Source organism: Amia ocellicauda, unplaced genomic scaffold (genome assembly GCF_036373705.1).
Source record: "Amia ocellicauda isolate fAmiCal2 unplaced genomic scaffold, fAmiCal2.hap1 HAP1_SCAFFOLD_160, whole genome shotgun sequence".
Taxonomy (NCBI): Eukaryota; Metazoa; Chordata; class Actinopteri; order Amiiformes; family Amiidae; genus Amia; species Amia ocellicauda.
In genome coordinates this window covers 40,360-62,869 of record NW_027102723.1, presented here as the reverse complement: position 1 = coordinate 62,869, position 22,510 = coordinate 40,360, and the positions used below count along the sequence as shown (strand labels likewise).

Sequence of the window (22,510 nt, the reverse complement as noted above, 5' to 3'; positions counted from 1 at the left end):
CTTGTTGGGCATCCAGGTATGCACTGAGATTACGATCGGCACGATGATTGTCGTTCTCAGGAGAATTGTGTTTCTTTGCTGATCATGTTCTCTGTCGCTTTTTACAAAGTTCTTACAAGTGGCACATTGGGGATGAGGAGCAGAGCATGCTGACACGCATAGCTGTGGACTTCTGCATGGCATGGGGCCACAGGTCATTCCAAGTATTTCAAGACGCCTGCAAATGTGTGGACACGTTGTGTTGGCCCAACCCTCACAGATTGTGCCAAGTCAAGTAGAGATGCATGTTGTGCTGTTCTAAAGTGACACGTCGTCAACGGCAAAAACATCTCTCAGAGTTCCTGGCTTGACTTGCCTCTGGAAGACAACACTTGCCCAGGCTGGATATTTGCCGAAAGAAGCAAAGAGGACTAGACACCTTGCCTAGACACAACTGCATATTTCATTGTCACCTGGAAGGCCATCCAGGCTTTTCACCATCATGGCTCTCGGTCAACAAGGCGCCCGAACCCTGGACCCTCAGATTAAAAGTCTGATGCTCTACCGGCTGAGCTACCCGGGCTTCAGTGAAGTGCTTCACAATGTGTTGGCTTCATGATTGTTCCAGACCGCTTTCTGGCCGGTTTAAAAAACAGGGCTCAGGGTGAAAAGGGTCACATGCATATGAGATGTTTGGGCAATGCGAGTTCTCCACAGCAAATCCGAATTTCCGGTGTTTTCTCCTTGTCCTCATGCAATTCCAATGGCTTGACATTTGGGAGCTCGTCCAAAACCGATGTCAAACCATAATCACGCCTTCCTTCGAGCCGGAATTGAACCAGCGACCTAAGGATGCCCGCTGTCTGAAACCTACAGTCCTCCGCTCTACCAACTGAGCTATCGACGGGAAGCTTCTCACCGTCTTCCCCTGGCAGTCTCAGTGGCTGTGCAAAGCCAAGAGGCACCGTGGCTTGGCTCAGTGGTTTTCAACCCGTGTGCCGTGAGGACTACCCAATTGTGTCGTGAGATTTTTATCCCCTGAAAAATATTATGTCATTTTGTTTGGTCAACTTCATAAATCTTGTATCAAATCAAACTTATTCAAATGTGTGAAAATATTACATTTATACATCACCTGTAGAAAGCGTTTCATAACTGAAATGTTGTGTTTGCCGGACTGAACGCACACCTACACTGAGTTGCAGTGCTATCAGTTGTATCGTAAGGTACACTTATAAATTTCAATTTAAGAAGTGAATTTATAGTATCACCTTATCACGAATCCTGGAATCTTGTAGAACTCAATTTCTGTGATAATTGGACACAGACACCAATTCCAAAGATATAAATTGTTAAATTTATTCAAAAACAAAGACTAAATGTAGCACTACACTAATTATACAAAAGGGAAAAGCTAATTAAAATTCAACTCTAGATCAACAAATCAAAGACAAATCACTTCCGTGACCAAATCAAAGACCATGGGATCGCATATGATAACACACAAATCGTTAAACAAAAAAGGTTATAAACACATTAACTACAATACCGGTTAGTAAGACGAAGGTGAGTCTCTCGTTAGTATTGTTAGTCAGACATTAAATAACTACGCAGGTTAGTATTTATGTCAGGTAACTTCTCGTTATATATATATCAGTCTCATTTACGTTTAGGTGCCGAGAAAGATCCTATCGTTACTTGTTACCACAATTTCCCTTAACTGATTATTATTCAATGATCAAGGATAGGCAGGGCCACCAATAATCTAACGTCTATTGACTTGTGTCAATTTCAGACTAAACAGTTAAACAGGAATGAGAAGATATTTCTCGGGGTTGACAGATTTTATTTCTAAAATTATCAACAAAACAGTTTAATGCAACACACATTTATATTTAAGAAAACTAAATGATATTACATATTCTAGAGTTTTGAATCACAGAATAACATTTCTAATTGATTTCTCAAATGTCATGAATCATGAACTCCAAACTGTTAAACTTATCTGAACTTCGTCGCAGAGAGGCCTCTCTGTCTTCGGGCTCAGATCACAGCACACGGCACATGGTCCGTGTGGTTTGGAACAAAGGCAGTGCGGTTCGGCTTTGTCCAAGAACTTCCACTCAGTCGATGCACCTGGAAATTGGGGTTTCGCGAAATTAGAGTCTTTTCCAAACAGATTTTCCACTGGTTTGAAGGCTCCAAGGTTGTGCACAAAATCTTCTTTGTAAGCAGGGTTCCAACGTAGTTACTTGAAGACAAAGTCTTTGAGGAAAGCAGGGCCCTGTTCGTTCCAAGGGTCAAGTTTCTTAAGACTCAAATAGCTATTTAAATGACTGAACACTTTCATATACATTCGACTTACTCAATTGTCCAGCTGTAAAACTCCACTGATCAGGTGGGCACAGGCGGGCATGCGCAGTCTGTAAAGTTCTTTATTTAATAAAGTCCTTTAATAGAATTCTTCGTACGGCTCAATCTCCTTCTCCCAGTTTAACTCTTCTGTTGCCGGCAAAGACTTGGTTGGTTTCTGGTTCCGGTTCGGGCAACAGAGCTACAGGTTGAGCTGTGGCAGCGAGTTACTGGTTCAGGTGAGAGAGAAAGAGAGAGAGAGAGAGAGAGAGACTGTGCACTGTTCCTTATAGTCTGTCAGATCAATAGGTGATTGGTTCTTGAGTTCTTGAGATTGGATTTCGGTTTCAGCCCCCAGTGTCCTAATGGGGGGGGGCTTGATTTATGACTGATGTCAATCCATGCCATCTTTTGGAAATGCCGGTTGGCCCGGGTTCGTAGCTCTATGTCGGGATTTCGGCTCTCGTCCACTTCAAAGAGTTTTTATCACCTACAGGCCCCTTTCTCCAGACATCTCATAGCAGGATTCAACCTATTTGGCCTCTTCTCGGTGCCATCCTCCCCAAAACTGTCACTTTGATGCAAACCAGTTCCAAGCTGATGAGCAAAGGAAATCTGATAACTTTGGGGGTGGAGAGGTCTTCTTTAGATCAGTGCTTCAGCTCAGAGCCCAAATGCTCTTATCAAAATACACCCAACATAACGCTACACAGTGGAACTGCAAGGCAATTGATTAAAGGGACATGTGGTGAATTCCTTTTTATCTTTATACTGTTGTTGGATGTCTCCTGTTCCTCTAAGTCTCATTTGGCCTTGGTTTTCCCCCTCTGTGTTGAATAATCGGGCTCTAAATAGCCCCGGCGTTTCTCCTGCAGTTCTTCGTTCTTTCCACTGCTAGCGCTGCCTTTGTGCAGCTTGTTATAGGATATTGTGAACTGAACCTATTTTGCTGTGAATTTATATTTACTGCGAATAGTTTATTGTGGCTGGTCTTGGTCTGTCTGCACTAAATAAATGATTTGTATCAAGGGATTATTTAGTTTGTCTGTGTACTTTTTTACCTAACCACTAAGGGCCACTCCTTGCACTTCACACATTTGCCCTTTTAATTACTCCCTTACTGACATACTTTAACATGCAATGTGCGTGTGATAATAGTTTTAGCAGCCTGTTGGCATTCAGGTGAGACAATACCTAGTAAATCCTTTTTTTTTTTTTCATGTTGGTGCGCCGCGAAGGTTTTTGGTCTCAGCAAAGTGTGCCGTGGCATTACAACGCTTGGGAACCACTGGCTTGGCTTGTTGGGCATCCAGGTATGCACTGAGATTACGATCGGCACGATGATTGTCGTTCTCAGGAGAATTGTGTTTCTTTGCTGATCACGTTCTCTGTCGCTTTTTACACAGTTCTTACAAGTGGCACATTGGGGATGAAGAGCAGAGCATGCTGACACGCATAGCTGTGGACTTCTGCATGGCATGGGGCCACAGGTCATTCCAAGTATTTCAAGACGCCTGCAAATGTGTGGACACGTTGTGTTGGCCCAACCCTCACAGATTGTGCCAAGTCAAGTAGAGATGCATGTTGTGCTGTTCTAAAGTGACACGTCATCAACGGCAGAAACATCTCTCAGAGTTCCTGACTTGACTTGCCTCTGGAAGACAACACTTGCCCAGGCTGGATATTTGCCGAAAGAAGCAAAGAGGACTAGACACCTTGCCTAGACGCAACTGCATATTTCATTGTCACCTGGAAGGCCATCCAGGCTTTTCACCATCATGGCCCTCGGTCAACAAGGCGCCCGAACAGGGACTCGAACCCTGGACCCTCAGATTAAAAGTCTGATGCTCTAACACACAAATCGTTAAACAAAAAAGGTTATAAACACATTAACTACAATACCGGTTAGTAAGACGAAGGTGAGTCTCTCGTTAGTATTGTTAGTCAGACATTAAATAACTACGCAGGTTAGTATTTATGTCAGGTAACTTCTCGTTATATATATATCAGTCTCATTTACGTTTAGGTGCCGAGAAAGATCCTATCGTTACTTGTTACCACAATTTCCCTTAACTGATTATTATTCAATGATCAAGGATAGGCAGGGCCACCAATAATCTAACGTCTATTGACTTGTGTCAATTTCAGACTAAACAGTTAAACAGGAATGAGAAGATATTTCTCGGGGTTGACAGATTTTATTTCTAAAATTATCAACAAAACAGTTTAATGCAACACACATTTATATTTAAGAAAACTAAATGATATTACATATTCTAGAGTTTTGAATCACAGAATAACATTTCTAATTGATTTCTCAAATGTCATGAATCATGAACTCCAAACTGTTAAACTTATCTGAACTTCGTCGCAGAGAGGCCTCTCTGTCTTCGGGCTCAGATCACAGCACACGGCACATGGTCCGTGTGGTTTGGAACAAAGGCAGTGCGGTTCGGCTTTGTCCAAGAACTTCCACTCAGTCGATGCACCTGGAAATTGGGGTTTCGCGAAATTAGAGTCTTTTCCAAACAGATTTTCCACTGGTTTGAAGGCTCCAAGGTTGTGCACAAAATCTTCTTTGTAAGCAGGGTTCCAACGTAGTTACTTGAAGACAAAGTCTTTGAGGAAAGCAGGGCCCTGTTCGTTCCAAGGGTCAAGTTTCTTAAGACTCAAATAGCTATTTAAATGACTGAACACTTTCATATACATTCGACTTACTCAATTGTCCAGCTGTAAAACTCCACTGATCAGGTGGGCACAGGCGGGCATGCGCAGTCTGTAAAGTTCTTTATTTAATAAAGTCCTTTAATAGAATTCTTCGTACGGCTCAATCTCCTTCTCCCAGTTTAACTCTTCTGTTGCCGGCAAAGACTTGGTTGGTTTCTGGTTCCGGTTCGGGCAACAGAGCTACAGGTTGAGCTGTGGCAGCGAGTTACTGGTTCAGGTGAGAGAGAAAGAGAGAGAGAGAGAGAGAGAGACTGTGCACTGTTCCTTATAGTCTGTCAGATCAATAGGTGATTGGTTCTTGAGTTCTTGAGATTGGATTTCGGTTTCAGCCCCCAGTGTCCTAATGGGGGGGGGCTTGATTTATGACTGATGTCAATCCATGCCATCTTTTGGAAATGCCGGTTGGCCCGGGTTCGTAGCTCTATGTCGGGATTTCGGCTCTCGTCCACTTCAAAGAGTTTTTATCACCTACAGGCCCCTTTCTCCAGACATCTCATAGCAGGATTCAACCTATTTGGCCTCTTCTCGGTGCCATCCTCCCCAAAACTGTCACTTTGATGCAAACCAGTTCCAAGCTGATGAGCAAAGGAAATCTGATAACTTTGGGGGTGGAGAGGTCTTCTTTAGATCAGTGCTTCAGCTCAGAGCCCAAATGCTCTTATCAAAATACACCCAACATAACGCTACACAGTGGAACTGCAAGGCAATTGATTAAAGGGACATGTGGTGAATTCCTTTTTATCTTTATACTGTTGTTGGATGTCTCCTGTTCCTCTAAGTCTCATTTGGCCTTGGTTTTCCCCCTCTGTGTTGAATAATCGGGCTCTAAATAGCCCCGGCGTTTCTCCTGCAGTTCTTCGTTCTTTCCACTGCTAGCGCTGCCTTTGTGCAGCTTGTTATAGGATATTGTGAACTGAACCTATTTTGCTGTGAATTTATATTTACTGCGAATAGTTTATTGTGGCTGGTCTTGGTCTGTCTGCACTAAATAAATGATTTGTATCAAGGGATTATTTAGTTTGTCTGTGTACTTTTTTACCTAACCACTAAGGGCCACTCCTTGCACTTCACACATTTGCCCTTTTAATTACTCCCTTACTGACATACTTTAACATGCAATGTGCGTGTGATAATAGTTTTAGCAGCCTGTTGGCATTCAGGTGAGACAATACCTAGTAAATCCTTTTTTTTTTTTTCATGTTGGTGCGCCGCGAAGGTTTTTGGTCTCAGCAAAGTGTGCCGTGGCATTACAACGCTTGGGAACCACTGGCTTGGCTTGTTGGGCATCCAGGTATGCACTGAGATTACGATCGGCACGATGATTGTCGTTCTCAGGAGAATTGTGTTTCTTTGCTGATCACGTTCTCTGTCGCTTTTTACACAGTTCTTACAAGTGGCACATTGGGGATGAAGAGCAGAGCATGCTGACACGCATAGCTGTGGACTTCTGCATGGCATGGGGCCACAGGTCATTCCAAGTATTTCAAGACGCCTGCAAATGTGTGGACACGTTGTGTTGGCCCAACCCTCACAGATTGTGCCAAGTCAAGTAGAGATGCATGTTGTGCTGTTCTAAAGTGACACGTCATCAACGGCAGAAACATCTCTCAGAGTTCCTGACTTGACTTGCCTCTGGAAGACAACACTTGCCCAGGCTGGATATTTGCCGAAAGAAGCAAAGAGGACTAGACACCTTGCCTAGACGCAACTGCATATTTCATTGTCACCTGGAAGGCCATCCAGGCTTTTCACCATCATGGCCCTCGGTCAACAAGGCGCCCGAACAGGGACTCGAACCCTGGACCCTCAGATTAAAAGTCTGATGCTCTAACACACAAATCGTTAAACAAAAAAGGTTATAAACACATTAACTACAATACCGGTTAGTAAGACGAAGGTGAGTCTCTCGTTAGTATTGTTAGTCAGACATTAAATAACTACGCAGGTTAGTATTTATGTCAGGTAACTTCTCGTTATATATATATCAGTCTCATTTACGTTTAGGTGCCGAGAAAGATCCTATCATTACTTGTTACCACAATTTCCCTTAACTGATTATTATTCAATGATCAAGGATAGGCAGGGCCACCAATAATCTAACGTCTATTGACTTGTGTCAATTTCAGACTAAACAGTTAAACAGGAATGAGAAGATATTTCTCGGGGTTGACAGATTTTATTTCTAAAATTATCAACAAAACAGTTTAATGCAACACACATTTATATTTAAGAAAACTAAATGATATTACACATTCTAGAGTTTTGAATCACAGAATAACATTTCTAATTGATTTCTCAAATGTCATGAATCATGAACTCCAAACTGTTAAACTTATCTGAACTTCGTCGCAGAGAGGCCTCTCTGTCTTCGGGCTCAGATCACAGCACACGACACATGGTCCGTGTGGTTTGGAACAAAGGCAGTGCGGTTCGGCTTTGTCCAAGAACTTCCACTCAGTCGATGCACCTGGAAATTGGGGTTTCGCGAAATTAGTCTTTTCCAAACAGATTTTCCACTGGTTTGAAGGCTCCAAGGTTGTGCACAAAATCTTCTTTGTAAGCAGGGTTCCACCGTAGTTACTTGAAGACAAAGTCTTTGAGGAAAGCAGGGCCCTGTTCGTTCCAAGGGTCAAGTTTCTTAAGACTCAAATAGCTATTTAAATGACTGAACACTTTCATATACATTCGACTTACTCAATTGTCCAGCTGTAAAACTCCACTGATCAGGTGGGCACAGGCGGGCATGCGCAGTCTGTAAAGTTCTTTCTTTAATATAGTCCTTTAATAGAATTCTTCGTACGGCTCAATCTCCTTCTCCCAGTTTAACTCTTCTGTTGCCGGCAAAGACTTGGTTGGTTTCTGGTTCCGGTTCGGGCAACAGAGCTACAGGTTGAGCTGTGGCAGCGAGTTACTGGTTCAGGTGAGAGAGAAAGAGAGAGAGAGAGAGAGAGAGACTGTGCACTGTTCCTTATAGTCTGTCAGATCAATAGGTGATTGGTTCTTGAGTTCTTGAGATTGGATTTCGGTTTCAGCCCCCAGTGTCCTAATGGAGGGGGGCTTGATTTATGACTGATGTCAATCCATGCCATCTTTTGGAAATGCCGGTTGGCCCGGGTTCGTAGCTCTATGTCGGGATTTCGGCTCTCGTCCACTTCAAAGAGTTTTTATCACCTACAGGCCCCTTTCTCCAGACATCTCATAGCAGGATTCAACCTATTTGGCCTCTTCTCGGTGCCATCCTCCCCAAAACTGTCACTTTGATGCAAACCAGTTCCAAGCTGATGAGCAAAGGAAATCTGATAACTTTGGGGGTGGAGAGGTCTTCTTTAGATCAGTGCTTCAGCTCAGAGCCCAAATGCTCTTATCAAAATACACCCAACATAACGCTACACAGTGGAACTGCAAGGCAATTGATTAAAGGGACATGTGGTGAATTCCTTTTTATCTTTATACTGTTGTTGGATGTCTCCTGTTCCTCTAAGTCTCATTTGGCCTTGGTTTTCCCCCTCTGTGTTGAATAATCGGGCTCTAAATAGCCCCGGCGTTTCTCCTGCAGTTCTTCGTTCTTTCCACTGCTAGCGCTGCCTTTGTGCAGCTTCTTATAGGATATTGTGAACTGAACCTATTTTGCTGTGAATTTATATTTACTGCGAATAGTTTATTGTGGCTGGTCTTGGTCTGTCTGCACTAAATAAATGATTTGTATCAAGGGATTATTTAGTTTGTCTGTGTACTTTTTTACCTAACCACTAAGGGCCACTCCTTGCACTTCACACATTTGCCCTTTTAATTACTCCCTTACTGACATACTTTAACATGCAATGTGCGTGTGATAATAGTTTTAGCAGCCTGTTGCCATTCAGGTGAGACAATACCTAGTAAATCCTTTTTTTTTCTTTTTCATGTTGGTGCGCCGCGAAGGTTTTTGGTCTCAGTAAAGTGTGCCGTGGCATTACAACGCTTGGGAACCACTGGCTTGGCTTGTTGGGCATCCAGGTATGCACTGAGATTACGATCGGCACGATGATTGTCGTTCTCAGGAGAATTGTGTTTCTTTGCTGATCATGTTCTCTGTCGCTTTTTACAAAGTTCTTACAAGTGGCACATTGGGGATGAGGAGCAGAGCATGCTGACACGCATAGCTGTGGACTTCTGCATGGCATGGGGCCACAGGTCATTCCAAGTATTTCAAGACGCCTGCAAATGTGTGGACACGTTGTGTTGGCCCAACCCTCACAGATTGTGCCAAGTCAAGTAGAGATGCATGTTGTGCTGTTCTAAAGTGACACGTCGTCAGAGTTCCTGGCTTGACTTGCCTCTGGAAGACAACACTTGCCCAGGCTGGATATTTGCCAAAAGAAGCAAAGAGGACTAGACAGCTTGCCTAGACGCAACTGCATATTTCATTGTCAACTGGAAGGCCATCCAGGCTTTTCACCATCAGGGCCCTCGGTCAACAAGGCACCCGAACAGGGACTCGAACCCTGGACCCTCAGATTAAAAGTCTGATGCTCTACCGGCTGAGCTACCCGGGCTTCAGTGAAGTGCTTCACAATGTGTGGGCTTCATGATTGTTCCAGACCGCTTTCTGGCCGGTTTAGAAAACTGGGCTCAGGGTGAAAAGGGTCACATGCATATGAGATGTTTGGGCAATGCGAGTTCTCCACAGCAAATCCGAATTTCCGGTGTTTTCTCCTTGTCCTCATGCAATTCCAATGGCTTGACATTTGGGAGCTCGTCCAAAACCGATGTCAAACCATAATCACGACTTCCTTCGAGCCGGAATTGAATCAGCGACCTAAGGATGCCTGCTGCCTGAAACCTACAGTCCTCCGCTCTACCAACTGAGCTATCGAAGGGAAGCTTCTCACCGTCTTCCCCTGGCAGTCTCAGTGGCCGTGCAAAGCCAAGAAGCACCGTGGCTTGGCTCAGTGGTTTTCAACCCGTGTGCCGTGAGGACTACCCAATTGTGTCGTGAGATTTTTATCCCCTGAAAAATATTATGTCATTTTGTTTGGTCAACTTCATAAATCTTGTATCAAATCAAACTTATTCAAATGTGTGAAAATATTACATTTATACATCACCTGTAGAAAGCGTTTCATAACTGAAATGTTGTGTTTGCCGGACTGAACGCACACCTACACTGAGTTGCAGTGCTATCAGTTGTATCGTAAGGTACACTTATAAATTTCAATTTAAGAAGTGAATTTATAGTATCACCTTATCACGAATCCTGGAATCTTGTAGAACTCAATTTCTGTAATAATTGGACACAGACACCAATTCCAAAGATATAAATTGTTAAATTTATTCAAAAACAAAGACTAAATGTAGCACTACACTAATTATACAAAAGGGAAAAGCTAATCAAAATTCAACTCTAGATCAACAAATCAAAGACAAATCACTTCCGTGACCAAATCAAAGACCATGGGATCGCATATGATAACACACAAATCGTTAAACAAAAAAGGTTATAAACACATTAACTACAATACCGGTTAGTAAGACGAAGGTGAGTCTCTCGTTAGTATTGTTAGTCAGACATTAAATAACTACGCAGGTTAGTATTTATGTCAGGTAACTTCTCGTTATATATATATCAGTCTCATTTACGTTTAGGTGCCGAGAAAGATCCTATCGTTACTTGTTACCACAATTTCCCTTAACTGATTATTATTCAATGATCAAGGATAGGCAGGGCCACCAATAATCTAACGTCTATTGACTTGTGTCAATTTCAGACTAAACAGTTAAACAGGAATGAGAAGATATTTCTCAGGGTTGACAGATTTTATTTCTAAAATTATCAACAAAACAGTTTAATGCAACACATATTTATATTTAAGAAAACTAAATGATATTACACATTCTAGAGTTATGAATCACAGAATAACATTTCTAATTGATTTCTCAAATGTCATGAATCATGAACTCCAAACTGTTAAACTTATCTGAACTTCGTCGCAGAGAGGCCTCTCTGTCTTCGGGCTCAGATCACAGCACACGGCACATGGTCCGTGTGGTTTGGAACAAAGGCAGTGCGGTTCGGCTTTGTCCAAGAACTTCCACTCAGTCGATGCACCTGGAAGTTGGGGTTTCGCGAAATTAGAGTCTTTTCCAAACAGATTTTCCACTGGTTTGAAGGCTCCAAGTTTGTGCACAAAATCTTCTTTGTAAGCAGGGTTCCACCGTAGTTACTTGAAGCAAAGTCTTTGAGGAAAGCAGGGCCCTGTTCGTTCCAAGGGTCAAGTTTCTTAAGACTCAAATAGCTATTTAAATGACTGAACACTTTCATATACATTCGACTTACTCAATTGTCCAACTGTAAAACTCCACTGATCAGGTGGGCACAGGCGGGCATGCGCAGTCTGTAAAGTTCTTTATTTAATAAAGTCCTTTAAAAGAATTCTTCGTACGGCTCAATCTCCTTCTCCCAGTTTAACTCTTCTGTTGCCGGCAAAGACTTGGTTGGTTTCTGGTTCTGGTTCGGGCAACAGAGCTACAGGTTGAGCTGTGGCAGCGAGTTACTGGTTCAGGTGAGAGAGAAAGAGAGAGAGAGAGAGAGAGAGAGAGAGAGAGACTGTGCACTGTTCCTTATAGTCTGTCAGATCAATAGGTGATTGGTTCTTGAGTTCTTGAGATTGGATTTCGGTTTCAGCCCCCAGTGTCCTAATGGAGGGGGGCTTGATTTATGACTGATGTCAATCCATGCCATCTTTTGGAAATGCCGGTTGGCCCGGGTTCGTAGCTCTATGTCGGGATTTCGGCTCTCGTCCACTTCAAAGAGTTTTTATCACCTACAGGCCCCTTTCTCCAGACATCTCATAGCAGGATTCAACCTATTTGGCCTCTTCTCGGTGCCATCCTCCCCAAAACTGTCACTTTGATGCAAACCAGTTCCAAGCTGATGAGCAAAGGAAATCTGATAACTTTGGGGGTGGAGAGGTCTTCTTTAGATCAGTGCTTCAGCTCAGAGCCCAAATGCTCTTATCAAAATACACCCAACATAACGCTACACAGTGGAACTGCAAGGCAATTGATTAAAGGGACATGTGGTGAATTCCTTTTTATCTTTATACTGTTGTTGGATGTCTCCTGTTCCTCTAAGTCTCATTTGGCCCTGGTTTTCCCCCTCTGTGTTGAATAATCGGGCTCTAAATAGCCCCGGCGTTTCTCCTGCAGTTCTTCGTTCTTTCCACTGCTAGCGCTGCCTTTGTGCAGCTTGTTATAGGATATTGTGAACTGAACCTATTTTGCTGTGAATTTATATTTACTGCGAATAGTTTATTGTGGCTGGTCTTGGTCTGTCTGCACTAAATAAATTATTTGTATCAAGGGATTATTTAGTTTGTCTGTGTACTTTTTTACCTAACCACTAAGGGCCACTCCTTGCACTTCACACATTTGCCCTTTTAATTACTCCCTTACTGACATACTTTAACATGCAATGTGCGTGTGATAATAGTTTTAGCAGCCTGTTGCCATTCGAGACACACACGAGATTACGATCGGCACGATGATTGTCGTTCTCAGGAGAATTGTGTTTCTTTGCTGATCATGTTCTCTGTCGCTTTTTACAAAGTTCTTACAAGTGGCACATTGGGGATGAGGAGCAGAGCATGCTGACACGCATAGCTGTGGACTTCTGCATGGCATGGGGCCACAGGTCATTCCAAGTATTTCAAGACGCCTGCAAATGTGTGGACACGTTGTATTGGCCCAACCCTCACAGATTGTGCCAAGTCAAGTAGAGATGGATGTTGTGCTGTTCTAAAGTGACACGTCGTCAACGGCAAAAACATCTCTCAGAGTTCCTGGCTTGACTTGCCTCTGGAAGACAACACTTGCCCAGGCTGGATATTTGCCGAAAGAAGCAAACAGGACTAGACACCTTGCCTAGACGCAACTGCATATTTCATTGTCACCTGGAAGGCCATCCAGGCTTTTCACCATCATGGCCCTCGGTCAACAAGGCACCCGAACAGGGACTCGAACCCTGGACCCTCAGATTAAAAGTCTGATGCTCTACCGGCTGAGCTACCCGGGCTTCAGTGAAGTGCTTCACAATGTGTTGGCTTCATGATTGTTCCAGACCGCTTTCTGGCCGGTTTAGAAAACTGGGCTCAGGGTGAAAAGGGTCACATGCATATGAGATGTTTGGGCAATGCGAGTTCTCCACAGCAAATCCGAATTTCCGGTGTTTTCTCCTTGTCCTCATGCAATTCCAATGGCTTGACATTTGGGAGCTCGTCCAAAACCGATGTCAAACCATAATCACGCCTTCCTTCGAGCCGGAATTGAACCAGCGACCTAAGGATGCCCGCTGCCTGAAACCTACAGTCCTCCGCTCTACCTACTGAGCTATCGAAGGGAAGCTTCTCACCATCTTCCCCTGGCAGTCTCAGTGGCCGTGCAAAGCCAAGAAGCACCGTGGCTTGGCTCAGTGGTTTTCAACCCGTGTGCCGTGAGGACTACCCAATTGTGTCGTGAGATTTTTATCCCCTGAAAAATATTATGTCATTTTGTTTGGTCAACTTCATAAATCTTGTATCAAATCAAACTTATTCAAATGTGTGAAAATATTACATTTATACATCACCTGTAGAAAGCGTTTCATAACTGAAATGTTGTGTTTGCCGGACTGAACGCACACCTACACTGAGTTGCAGTGCTATCTGTTGTATCGTAAGGTACACTTATAAATTTCAATTTAAGAAGTGAATTTATAGTATCACCTTATCACGAATCCTGGAATCTTGTAGAACTCAATTTCTGTAATAATTGGACACAGACACCAATTCCAAAGATATAAATTGTTAAATTTATTCAAAAACAAAGACTAAATGTAGCACTACACTAATTATACAAAAGGGAAAAGCTAATCAAAATTCAACTCTAGATCAACAAATCAAAGACAAATCACTTCCGTGACCAAATCAAAGACCATGGGATCGCATATGATAACACACAAATCGTTAAACAAAAAAGGTTATAAACACATTAACTACAATACCGGTTAGTAAGACGAAGGTGAGTCTCTCGTTAGTATTGTTAGTCAGACATTAAATAACTACGCAGGTTAGTATTTATGTCAGGTAACTTCTCGTTATATATATATCAGTCTCATTTACGTTTAGGTGCCGAGAAAGATCCTATCGTTACTTGTTACCACAATTTCCCTTAACTGATTATTATTCAATGATCAAGGATAGGCAGGGCCACCAATAATCTAACGACTATTGACTTGTGTCAATTTCAGACTAAACAGTTAAACAGGAATGAGAAGATATTTCTCGGGGTTGACAGATTTTATTTCTAAAATTATCAACAAAACAGTTTAATGCAACACAAATTTATATTTAAGAAAACTAAATGATATTACACATTCTAGAGTTATGAATCACAGAATAACATTTCTAATTGATTTCTCAAATGTCATGAATCATGAACTCCAAACTGTTAAACTTATCTGAACTTCGTCGCAGAGAGGCCTCTCTGTCTTCGGGCTCAGATCACAGCACACGGCACATGGTCCGTGTGGTTTGGAACAAAGGCAGTGCGGTTCAGCTTTGTCCAAGAACTTCCACTCAGTCGATGCACCTGGAAGTTGGGGTTTCGCGAAATTAGAGTCTTTTCCAAACAGATTTTCCACTGGTTTGAAGGCTCCAAGGTTGTGCACAAAATCTTCTTTGTAAGCAGGGTTCCACCGTAGTTACTTGAAGACAAAGTCTTTGAGGAAAGCAGGGCCCTGTTCGTTCCAAGGGTCAAGTTTCTTAAGACTCAAATAGCTATTTAAATGACTGAACACTTTCATATACATTCGACTTACTCAATTGTCCAGCTGTAAAACTCCACTGATCAGGTGGGCACAGGCGGGCATGCGCAGTCTGTAAAGTTCTTTATTTAATAAAGTCCTTTAAAAGAATTCTTCGTACGGCTCAATCTCCTTCTCCCAGTTTAACTCTTCTGTTGCCGGCAAAGACTTGGTTGGTTTCTGGTTCCGGTTCGGGCAACAGAGCTACAGGTTGAGCTGTGGCAGCGAGTTACTGGTTCAGGTGAGAGAGAAAGAGAGAGAGAGAGAGAGACTGTGCACTGTTCCTTATAGTCTGTCAGATCAATAGGTGATTGGTTCTTGAGTTCTTGAGATTGGATTTCGGTTTCAGCCCCCAGTGTCCTAATGGAGGGGGGCTTGATTTATGACTGATGTCAATCCATGCCATCTTTTGGAAATGCCGGTTGGCCCGGGTTCGTAGCTCTATGTCGGGATTTCGTCTCGTCCACTTCAAACAGTTTTTATCACCTACAGGCCCCTTTCTCCAGACATCTCATAGCAGGATTCAACCTATTTGGCCTCTTCTCGGTGCCATCCTCCCCAAAACTGTCACTTTGATGCAAACCAGTTCCAAGCTGATGAGCAAAGGAAATCTGATAACTTTGGGGGTGGAGAGGTCTTCTTTAGATCAGTGCTTCAGCTCAGAGCCCAAATGCTCTTATCAAAATACACCCAACATAACGCTACACAGTGGAACTGCAAGGCAATTGATTAAAGGGACATGTGGTGAATTCCTTTTTATCTTTATACTGTTGTCGGATGTCTCCTGTTCCTCTAAGTCTCATTTGGCCCTGGTTTTCCCCCTCTGTGTTGAATAATCGGGCTCTAAATAGCCCCGGCGTTTCTCCTGCAGTTCTTCGTTCTTTCCACTGCTAGCGCTGCCTTTGTGAAGGCAGATGGTGCTTGTGAGAAGTCAACAGGGTGTCCACCGAAAAGGGTGTCTGACTCCTGGTTTTGGATCCGGAAGGGTTGATAACAGACCGAAACGGTTACAATATGATACTGCTTAGATTAACTGTGGATATGTATTGTGATCATGCTCGGCTCAGGTGTGCGTTCAGTCTGCACACAAAACATTTCGGTCGCGAAACGTCTAATCAAATCGAATAAAACGGCGGGGATAGCATGTTTGATCCGTGTGCTATTGTTTTTCAACAATTGTAATGCCCTTTGTAACGTTTAACCACTTCGTTAAATACAGCTTGTTATAGGATATTGTGAACTGAACCTATTTTGCTGTGAATTTATATTTACTGCGAATAGTTTATTATGTCTGGTCTTGGTCTGTCTGCACTAAATAAATTATTTGTATCAAGGGATTATTTAGTTTGTCTGTGTACTTTTTTACCTAACCACTAAGGGCCACTCCTTGCACTTCACACATTTGCCCTTTTAATTACTCCCTTACTGACATACTTTAACATGCAATGTGCGTGTGATAATAGTTTTAGCAGCCTGTTGCCATTCAGGTGAGACAATACCTAGTAAATCCTTTTTTTTTTTTTTCATGTTGGTGCGCCGCGAAGGTTTTTGGTCTCAGCAAAGTGTGCCGTGGCATTACAACGCTTGGGAACCACTGGCTTGGCTTGTTGGGCATCCAGGTATGCACTGAGATTACGATCGGCACGATGATTGTCGTTCTCAGGAGAATTGTGTTTCTTTGCTGATCACGTTCTCTGTCGCTTTTTACACAGTTCTTACAAGTGGCACATTGGGGATGAAGAGCAGAGCATGCTGACACGCATAGCTGTGGACTTCTGCATGGCATGGGGCCACAGGTCATTCCAAGTATTTCAAGACGCCTGCAAATGTGTGGACACGTTGTGTTGGCCCAACCCTCACAGATTGTGCCAAGTCAAGTAGAGATGCATGTTGTGCTGTTCTAAAGTGACACGTCGTCAACGGCAAAAACATCTCTCAGAGTTCCTGGCTTGACTTGCCTCTGGAAGACAACACTTGCCCAGGCTGGATATTTGCCGAAAGAAGCAAAGAGGACTAGACACCTTGCCTAGACGCAACTGCATATTTCATTGTCACCTGGAAGGCCATCCAGGCTTTTCACCATCATGGCCCTCGGTCAACAAGGCGCCCGAACACGGACTCGAACCCTGGACCCTCAGATTAAGAGTCTGATGCTCTAACACACAAATCGTTAAACAAAAAAGGTTATAAACACATTAACTACAATACCGGTTAGTAAGACGAAGGTGAGTCTCTCGTTAGTATTGTTAGTCAGACATTAAATAACTACGCAGGTTAGTATTTATGTCAGGTAACTTCTCGTTATATATATATCAGTCTCATTTACGTTTAGGTGCCGAGAAAGATCCTATCGTTACTTGTTACCACAATTTCCCTTAACTGATTATTATTCAATGATCAAGGATAGGCAGGGCCACCAATAATCTAACGTCTATTGACTTGTGTCAATTTCATACTAATCAGTTAAACAGGAATGAGAAGATATTTCTCGGGGTTGACAGATTTTATTTCTAAAATTATCAACAAAACAGTTTAATGCAACACACATTTATATTTAAGAAAACTAAATGATATTACACATTCTAGAGTTATGAATCACAGAATAACATTTCTAATTGATTTCTCAAATGTCATGAATCATGAACTCCAAACTGTTAAACTTATCTGAACTTCGTCGCAGAGAGGCCTCTCTGTCTTCGGGCTCAGATCACAGCACACGGCACATGGTCCGTGTGGTTTGGAACAAAGGCAGTGCGGTTCGGCTTTGTCCAAGAACTTCCACTCAGTCGATGCAGCTGGAAGTTGGGGTTTCGCGAAATTAGAGTCTTTTCCAAACAGATTTTCCACTGGTTTGAAGGCTCCAAGGTTGTGCACAAAATCTTCTTTGTAAGCAGGGTTCCACCGTAGTTACTTGAAGACAAAGTCTTTGAGGAAAGCAGGGCCCTGTTCGTTCCAAGGGTCAAGTTTCTTAAGACTCAAATAGCTATTTAAATGACTGAACACTTTCATATACATTCGACTTACTCAATTGTCCAGCTGTAAAACTCCACTGATCAGGTGGGCACAGGCGGGCATGCGCAGTCTGTAAAGTTCTTTATTTAATAAAGTCCTTTAAAAGAATTCTTCGTACGGCTCAATCTCCTTCTCCCAGTTTAACTCTTCTGTTGCCGGCAAAGACTTGGTTGGTTTCTGGTTCCGGTTCGGGCAACAGAGCTACAGGTTGAGCTGTGGCAGCGAGTTACTGGTTCAGGTGAGAGAGAAAGAGAGAGAGAGAGAAAGAGAGAGAGAGAGAGAGAGAGAGAGAGAGAGAGACTGTGCACTGTTCCTTATAGTCTGTCAGATCAATAGGTGATTGGTTCTTGAGTTCTTGAGATTGGATTTCGGTTTCAGCCCCCAGTGTCCTAATGGAGGGGGGCTTGATTTATGACTGATGTCAATCCATGCCATCTTTTGGAAATGCCGGTTGGCCCGGGTTCGTAGCTCTATGTCGGGATTTCGGCTCTCGTCCACTTCAAAGAGTTTTTATCACCTACAGGCCCCTTTCTCCAGACATCTCATAGCAGGATTCAACCTATTTGGCCTCTTCTCGGTGCCATCCACCCCAAAACTGTCACTTTGATGCAAACCGGTTCCAAGCTGATGAGCAAAGGAAATCTGATAACTTTGGGGGTGGAGAGGTCTTCTTTAGATCAGTGCTTCAGCTCAGAGCCCAAATGCTCTTATCAAAATACACCCAACATAACGCTACACAGTGGAACTGCAAGGCAATTGATTAAAGGGACATGTGGTGAATTCCTTTTTATCTTTATACTGTTGTTGGATGTCTCCTGTTCCTCTAAGTCTCATTTGGCCCTGGTTTTCCCCCTCTGTGTTGAATAATCGGGCTCTAAATAGCCCCGGCGTTTCTCCTGCAGTTCTTCGTTCTTTCCACTGCTAGCGCTGCCTTTGTGCAGCTTGTTATAGGATATTGTGAACTGAACCTATTTTGCTGTGAATTTATATTTACTGCGAATAGTTTATTGTGGCTGGTCTTGGTCTGTCTGCACTAAATAAATGATTTGTATCAAGGGATTATTTAGTTTGTCAGTGTACTTTTTTACCTAACCACTAAGGGCCACTCCTTGCACTTCACACATTTGCCCTTTTAATTACTCCCTTACTGACATACTTTAACATGCAATGTGCGTGTGATAATAGTTTTAGCAGCCTGTTGCCATTCAGGTGACACAATACCTAGTAAATCCTTTTTTTTTTTTTTCATGTTGGTGCGCCGCGAAGGTTTTTGGTCTCAGCAAAGTGTTCCGTGGCATTACAACGCTTGGGAACCACTGGCTTGGCTTGTTGGGCATCCAGGTATGCACTGAGATTACGATCGGCACGATGATTGTCGTTCTCAGGAGAATTGTGTTTCTTTGCTGATCACGTTCTCTGTCGCTATTTACACAGTTCTTACAAGTGGCACATTGGGGATGAAGAGCAGAGCATGCTGACACGCATAGCTGTGGACTTCTGCATGGCATGGGGCCACAGGTCATTCCAAGTATTTCAAGACGCCTGCAAATGTGTGGACACGTTGTGTTGGCCCAACCCTCACAGATTGTGCCAAGTCAAGTAGAGATGCATGTTGTGCTGTTCTAAAGTGACATGTCGTCAACGGCAAAAACATCTCTCAGAGTTCCTGACTTGACTTGCCTCTGGAAGACAACACTTGCCCAGGCTGGATATTTGCCGAAAGAAGCAAAGAGGACTAGACACCTTGCCTAGACGCAACTGCATATTTCATTGTCACCTGGAAGGCCATCCAGGCTTTTCACCATCATGGCCCTCGGTCAACAAGGCGCCCGAACAGGGACTCGAACCCTGGACCCTCAGATTAAAAGTCTGATGCTCTAACACACAAATCGTTAAACAAAAAAGGTTATAAACACATTAACTACAATACCGGTTAGTAAGACGAAGGTGAGTCTCTCGTTAGTATTGTTAGTCAGACATTAAATAACTACGCAGGTTAGTATTTATGTCAGGTAACTTCTCGTTATATATATATCAGTCTCATTTACGTTTAGGTGCCGAGAAAGATCCTATCGTTACTTGTTACCACAATTTCCCTTAACTGATTATTATTCAATGATCAAGGATAGGCAGGGCCACCAATAATCTAACGTCTATTGACTTGTGTCAATTTCAGACTAAACAGTTAAACAGGAATGAGAAGATATTTCTCGGGGTTGACAGATTTTATTTCTAAAATTATCAACAAAACAGTTTAATGCAACACACATTTATATTTAAGAAAACTAAATGATATTACACATTCTAGAGTTATGAATCACAGAATAACATTTCTAATTGATTTCTCAAATGTCATGAATCATGAACTCCAAACTGTTAAACTTATCTGAACTTCGTCGCAGAGAGGCCTCTCTGTCTTCGGGCTCAGATCACAGCACACGGCACATGGTCCGTGTGGTTTGGAACAAAGGCAGTGCGGTTCGGCTTTGTCCAAGAACTTCCACTCAGTCGATGCACCTGGAAGTTGGGGTTTCGCGAAATTAGAGTCTTTTCCAAACAGATTTTCCACTGGTTTGAAGGCTCCAAGGTTGTGCACAAAATCTTCTTTGTAAGCAGGGTTCCACCGTAGTTACTTGAAGACAAAGTCTTTGAGGAAAGCAGGGCCCTGTTCGTTCCAAGGGTCAAGTTTCTTAAGACTCAAATAGCTATTTAAATGACTGAACACTTTCATATACATTCGACTTACTCAATTGTCCAGCTGTAAAACTCCACTGATCAGGTGGGCACAGGCGGGCATGCGCAGTCTGTAAAGTTCTTTATTTAATAAAGTCCTTTAAAAGAATTCTTCGTACGGCTCAATCTCCTTCTCCCAGTTTAACTCTTCTGTTGCCGGCAAAGACTTGGTTGGTTTCTGGTTCCGGTTCGGGCAACAGAGCTACAGGTTGAGCTGTGGCAGCGAGTTACTGGTTCAGGTGAGAGAGAAAGAGAGAGAGAGAGAAAGAGAGAGAGAGAGAGAGACTGTGCACTGTTCCTTATAGTCTGTCAGATCAATAGGTGATTGGTTCTTGAGTTCTTGAGATTGGATTTCGGTTTCAGCCCCCAGTGTCCTAATGGAGGGGGGCTTGATTTATGACTGATGTCAATCCATGCCATCTTTTGGAAATGCCGGTTGGCCCGGGTTCGTAGCACTATGTCGGGATTTCGGCTCTCGTCCACTTCAAAGAGTTTTTATCACCTACAGGCCCCTTTCTCCAGACATCTCATTGCAGGATTCAACCTATTTGGCCTCTTCTCGGTGCCATCCTCCCCAAAACTGTCACTTTGATGCAAACCAGTTCCAAGCTGATGAGCAAAGGAAATCTGATAACTTTGGGGGTGGAGAGGTCTTCTTTAGATCAGTGCTTCAGCTCAGAGCCCTAATGCTCTTATCAAAATACACCCAACATAACGCTACACAGTGGAACTGCAAGGCAATTGATTAAAGGGACATGTGGTGAATTCCTTTTTATCTTTATACTGTTGTTGGATGTCTCCTGTTCCTCTAAGTCTCATTTGGCCTTGGTTTTCCCCCTCTGTGTTGAATAATCGGGCTCTAAATAGCCCCGGCGTTTCTCCTGCAGTTCTTCGTTCTTTCCACTGCTAGCGCTGCCTTTGTGCAGCTTGTTATAGGATATTGTGAACTGAACCTATTTTGCTGTGAATTTATATTTACTGCGAATAGTTTATTGTGGCTGGTCTTGGTCTGTCTGCACTAAATAAATGATTTGTATCAAGGGATTATTTAGTTTGTCTGTGTACTTTTTTACCTAACCACTAAGGGCCACTCCTTGCACTTCACACATTTGCCCTTTAAATTACTCCCTTACTGACATACTTTAACATGCAATGTGCGTGTGATAATAGTTTTAGCAGCCTGTTGCCATTCAGGTGAGACAATACCTAGTAAATCCGTTTTTTTTTTTTTCATGTTGGTGCGCCGCGAAGGTTTTTGGTCTCAGCAAAGTGTGCCGTGGCATTACAACGCTTGGGAACCACTGGCTTGGCTTGTTGGGCATCCAGGTATGCACTGAGATTACGATCGGCACGATGATTGTCGTTCTCAGGAGAATTGTGTTTCTTTGCTGATCATGTTCTCTGTCGCTTTTTACAAAGTTCTTACAAGTGGCACATTGGGGATGAGGAGCAGAGCATGCTGACACGCATAGCTGTGGACTTCTGCATGGCATGGGGCCACAGGTCATTCCAAGTATTTCAAGACGCCTGCAAATGTGTGGACACGTTGTGTTGGCCCAACCCTCACAGATTGTGCCAAGTCAAGTAGAGATGCATGTTGTGCTGTTCTAAAGTGACACGTCGTCAACGGCAAAAACATCTCTCAGAGTTCCTGGCTTGACTTGCCTCTGGAAGACAACACTTGCCCAGGCTGGATATTTGCCGAAAGAAGCAAAGAGGACTAGACACCTTGCCTAGACGCAACTGCATATTTCATTGTCACCTGGAAGGCCATCCAGGCTTTTCACCATCATGGCCCTCGGTCAAAAAGGCGCCCGAACAGGGACTCGAACCCTGGACCCTCAGATTAAAAGTCTGATGCTCTACCGGCTGAGCTACCCGGGCTTC

General features: G+C 43.2%; 6 non-coding genes across 6 annotated transcripts; all 6 read right to left on the bottom strand.

Annotated features, from left to right (window-relative positions):
* Nucleotides 1-797: 797 nt before the first annotated feature.
* Nucleotides 798-886, bottom strand: trnay-gua (transfer RNA tyrosine (anticodon GUA)). The gene is given in 2 exon segments: nucleotides 798-833; nucleotides 850-886. It is a non-coding gene; the product is annotated as a tRNA-Tyr (tRNA).
* An 8,634-nt stretch (nucleotides 887-9,520) lies between these two features.
* On the bottom strand, nucleotides 9,521-9,593 carry trnak-uuu (transfer RNA lysine (anticodon UUU)). Its single transcript has one exon. It is a non-coding gene; the product is annotated as a tRNA-Lys (tRNA).
* Nucleotides 9,594-9,828: 235 nt separating this feature from the next.
* Nucleotides 9,829-9,917, bottom strand: trnay-gua (transfer RNA tyrosine (anticodon GUA)). The gene is given in 2 exon segments: nucleotides 9,829-9,864; nucleotides 9,881-9,917. It is a non-coding gene; the product is annotated as a tRNA-Tyr (tRNA).
* A 3,121-nt stretch (nucleotides 9,918-13,038) lies between these two features.
* trnak-uuu (transfer RNA lysine (anticodon UUU)) lies at nucleotides 13,039-13,111 on the bottom strand. Its single transcript has one exon. It is a non-coding gene; the product is annotated as a tRNA-Lys (tRNA).
* Nucleotides 13,112-13,346: 235 nt separating this feature from the next.
* trnay-gua (transfer RNA tyrosine (anticodon GUA)) lies at nucleotides 13,347-13,435 on the bottom strand. The gene is given in 2 exon segments: nucleotides 13,347-13,382; nucleotides 13,399-13,435. It is a non-coding gene; the product is annotated as a tRNA-Tyr (tRNA).
* An 8,999-nt stretch (nucleotides 13,436-22,434) lies between these two features.
* Nucleotides 22,435-22,507, bottom strand: trnak-uuu (transfer RNA lysine (anticodon UUU)). The gene has a single exon. It is a non-coding gene; the product is annotated as a tRNA-Lys (tRNA).
* Between the last annotated feature and the right edge of the window lie 3 nt (nucleotides 22,508-22,510).